The sequence below is a fragment of the Gavialis gangeticus genome, unplaced genomic scaffold (assembly GCF_001723915.1).
Source record: "Gavialis gangeticus isolate Ggan-Ray unplaced genomic scaffold, GavGan_comp1, whole genome shotgun sequence".
Classification (NCBI taxonomy): Eukaryota; Metazoa; Chordata; order Crocodylia; family Gavialidae; genus Gavialis; species Gavialis gangeticus.
The window spans coordinates 19,229,200-19,233,640 of record NW_017729015.1 but is presented as its reverse complement, the minus strand read 5'-3'; the positions used below and the strand labels follow the sequence as shown (position 1 = coordinate 19,233,640).

The 4,441-nt window shown below is 47.3% G+C and overlaps 1 long non-coding RNA gene across 1 annotated transcript; it reads left to right on the top strand.

Annotated features, from left to right (window-relative positions):
- The first annotated feature begins 324 nt into the window (after window positions 1–324).
- On the top strand, window positions 325–2,686 carry LOC109294208. The gene is made up of 2 exons (XR_002096481.1): window positions 325–1,495; window positions 1,881–2,686. It is a non-coding gene; the product is annotated as an uncharacterized LOC109294208 (long non-coding RNA).
- The last annotated feature ends 1,755 nt before the right edge of the window (window positions 2,687–4,441 follow it).

Here is a 4,441-nt window from a genome sequence, read left to right as displayed (position 1 = left end):
CCCGCTCCCACGATGCAAAACAGCCAACCATACCGACCGTTGCTTCTCTTTAATAATGACTAGGCCTGCACAACTCTGTCCGTCGAGGGTCGCACTTCGTCCCACACCAGCAGACAGAGCTAGCCAGCAAAAGGCGGTAGCGCAGAGCTGGCTTTAGGTACAAAGCCTGCCTTTGAAACCCCCGAGTAGCCTTTTGCTCTATTGATCCCTCTGCAGATTCTCATTCAATACAGGAGCAGAAGGCGGTGCAGGAGCAAATGTCAGCCAGGCCCCGGCTCTGCGGACTTCTCCCCCCATCCCTGCCACAAGCGACTGCAGCTTTAATGAGGAAGCACTTTGCCTGGCTGCATCCAGAGCACAAAGGTTTGAAAACCATAAAGTGTCACCAGTAGTAAGGCCATATAAGGCTTTGGAGGTGGTGGCTAATTGGACCTGGGACACAAAAAATGTTCCAAAATATAAAAAATAAGGTGTCCAAGATACGGTTTTGCAAACCAGCTGGATCTTGCTTTTGGGCCGTGCATGTTAGGGTACAAGTGGTGGATGAACAGCTTTCCAGAGCTGGTTCCTGGTATATCTGCAAACGCACTGGTTTCCCATTGCTGTTTGTCGTCACTCCACCCAGTTCTTGAACGCAGACTCCATTGCATCCCTTCTCCCCTGCCAGTCCCCTCGCTGGCCCAGCTCCCCGCAGGCACCCAAAATCCTGCAACTTCCCAGCTTCTTGCTGTCAGAGGTTTTGGGGAGGGCAGAGTTATCTCCTGGGTGCAAAAGCCGCAGGCTTTACATCAGCAGTATGCTGCTGATCCCATGCAACCCCTCTCCAACCTTATCTGTATGCCTGGCAGCTTCAGGAATGCAGACAAAGGTGACCTATTGGGGCAGCAACGGTCTTGCCTGAAGATTCAGGACAGCTTTCTCTCCAGGGCAAGTCAATGAGTAACTTGCCGCTGTTAGCAGAATTCAAGGAGCCGGGCAAACAATTTGACCTTGTTCATGCAGCAGTGAGCACTGTGGATCTCAGCCTGCAGGAAAAGCAAACAAGCTGGAAGCTAAAGGGGATGGGGCCAGGCAGGGACAACAGGACGGAGGGTATAGCGTGGAATCAAATGAAAATAAAGCAGAGCCTGTCACTAGCTGCAGCACGACCCTGATGGGGAAAAAAAAGGATTGGAGTCTGTTGAAATTCCTGTCCATACTCCCACTATTCAGCTTTCTCATGGGCTCTGCAGGAGATGTCTTCATTTCTTTGCAGGGCTCCTCACAGCTTGGCTCTTGGCCATCTTGCAGCTTAACAGTATTGCCAGTATTCTTACTGCAGCTCTCGTGATGCTTTCCCCTATGCCCCCAGCCCCTGGACTCCTGGGGTCATGCAACACAAGGATGGCATACGTATGAATTTCCCTGGCCTAGGCCCCGCAGCCTTGCACCCAGCACCAAAAAAGCCCTCGCTGACATGACAAGAGAAGCAAGGACCCCATCACCAATCAAAAAGGTAATAGCAAAGAGATGCAGCTAGGTAAAGCCATGCATTAGGAGACCTCAAAGTGCTTAAAGATTTAATGCGAAGGCTTGTCAAGTAGATACTCTAATCCCTTTTCTAGACAATTGAGGCATAAAGACTGAAATCTTTGAACCACTGGAATGAGATATCCCTTAAACAGGGCCAGGATTTTCCCCAGCAAAATGAAGCGACTTGTCCAAGGTCAGAAGGGAAAAGCCAGGCGTGCATTCCTGATCTCCAGAGCCTTCCCTTCTCTCCTATAACACTGAGAGTCCCCAGGGGGGTGGAAAAGCCAGATCTAGGGTCTCTGTATCAAACACTTGTCCGGCCACCCGTACCCTGCTGCTTATGGATTTGGATGCATCTCTCCTCCCAGCACCCTTGCAAGACAGAGCACTGCTCTTATCCCGATGTAAGAAGTTTGCAGCAGAGCAAGGAGCAGAAACCAGATCTCCTGCATCCCAGGCTGGTGCCATAATCATTTACCTTTCCCTGCTGCAGCTTCTGTGGGGGGGAAATAAAAATCAGAGACCATCAGACGTAACCCAACAATCAGCTCTCTACCTTTTCCATCTACTGCCGCTGCCCCTACATATTTCTTTCATTTCAGTTTTCTCTATTGCGTCCTCTTACATGGGACAGATCCTTGCAGAGCTACAGCAGAGCTCTGAAGATGCACAAAATGAGACCGTCTTCCCAGAAATGCCCGTTTTGGTTTTTTTTTTAAAAAGCTTGATAGACGTGCTCAGCTCTAAAAGGAATATTTTAAGCACGCATCCTAGTCAATTCATTATTGCAGCATCCCACACATTTCTGGTGATGCCTGGGCCAGTGTGGCAATATTATTATATTACAACTTCCTTGATCCCAGCAGTCACATATGGAAGTAAAGGACTAATTGGTAGAGTTATAAAATCACTGAGATTTGGAGAGGATCTGCACAGCTGAGCGGTCTGTATAACCCCTCCGTTAGAAGAGGGCTCACTGCGGAGTGCATTATGTAATGCATCTAATACATTATGATTATTTTAGGGTTATGTATTTTTTTTAAATAATTGTACCGTTTAGTGTCACAGTGAAAAAGTATAGATCCTATGTAGTTCGTGTTTGGGAACGATTTAGAAAGCTTGTCCAAAGAAAAAGCTATTTGTTTGATAACCTAATAAACACTTATCACGCTCACCTTCAAAGGCACTCACATCTTGTAGCATTGGGAGCCATTTGAGTAGATAGATATCTGATAATAGTGCATTGATGGTCAGTAATATCTGCTACAAAACTGAGAAGGAGCAGAGGACGACAGGAAATGTCCCACCCCATGGAAATAGCGTCTTTGCCTGTTGTATTATGGTGGCAGATGGAGGTGGCATTCAGGAGAAGGGTCCTATTGTGCCAGGTGCTGTACACAAATAAAGGGCAGCCCTTGCCCACAGACTTTTTTGATCTAATTACATTAATCAGAGTTTCCAAGTTGGAGGGGGGGAAAGGGATGACTCCTACCAACCTTTCCTGCATTTTCCCATTGTCCTTTCTCCTTGATCATTAAATCACTGTGTGTGGGTATGAAGGATGCCTACACTTGTTTGACAACTACTGGGTGACTTTGTGCAAGTGCTGCCACTCATCTACGTGCCTCATCTCCCCCTCCATACAATAGGAGCAATAACACTTCTTCAAATCCGCTAATATCTCCAGGGCTTCAGATAATAGGGGGATGGGATTTACAGAAGTATCAGCACTCAATAATTAACTTCTTTGGATTCCTTTTTTATTTTTGTCCTTGCAAGCTACATTTAGCCCTGGTGTAAACACTCAAATCCTTTGGTTTCCATAAAACTGCATGTACTCTTACAACAGGTGACCATGAATCAGACCGCTCACGTGATTCTGAACATACAAGTGAGGCCACTGGTTCTCACTGGAGACATAGGGTTTGACACCTAATAATCAGGTACTAATTATTCCAGAGTTAAATCATTTTAATAGAGGAAGTTATTGCAGACTAACGGTGAGCGCATCTAAACGTTCATTAATGCACTTTAGGTAATGCACATTAAATCTAGTACCTGGGTACTAGAAAAATGTGTATTAGCCCATGGGTGACTGGTGCCCCCCAAGTCTGGGGACACCAGATCAGCAATGGGAGGGCAGGGGATCCCCCAGCAGCCCATTGCCGACCAGGGGGGAGCAGTAACGGGGTGGGGGGTCCCCCAGTGGCCCATCCCCGAGCCAGAAGTGCACTTCCGGTGGCACTTCCAGTTTCGCAGCTGGCACTTCCAGGGGGTACATGGCTGATCTCAGGGGCAAACCCACTATGTGTTGCCAATGCATTAGCCTATTTTAATACCAATGCATTAGCTAGAGCCCAGTTTTTTGTGATGCTTTAATGCGGATTAAAATAGGCTAATGTGCATTAAAGTGCATGTGTAAACACACCCACTGTTGCAGAATATCTTGTTCCATAACACTGGTAACAACTCTGGACAAACCCCAAGAGCCTCCAAAGGACTCCAGAAGCCTCTGAGGACAACTGAAGTCAGAAATGTCACGTCACTCGCTGTTCCTGGCACAGCTGCCCACCATTCGTTTCTCTCTGTTGACTATTCCCTTGGCCTGGCTTCAACCACAATCAAAGCTGCAGACACCACCCGAGCTATAATGAACACAAAACACGTGGGACAGGGTTGCCAACCCTCCAGGATTGCCCAGGAATTAGATATAAATCTCCAGGAGACTGCTGAGAGTCACCCGGGAGATAAATGATAGGTCATTGATTAAAATAGGTATTAAAATGTTGAATCTGATGTATACAGCAGTCCCGTGGGTTTTTTAAAATGCAATAGTAACGTGCCGTCTAGCTTTAGGTACAAAGACTGCCACAACCGATCTACGCAAGCACACGGGCACATTGGCATTGTGTGTCGCAGGCACATTGGC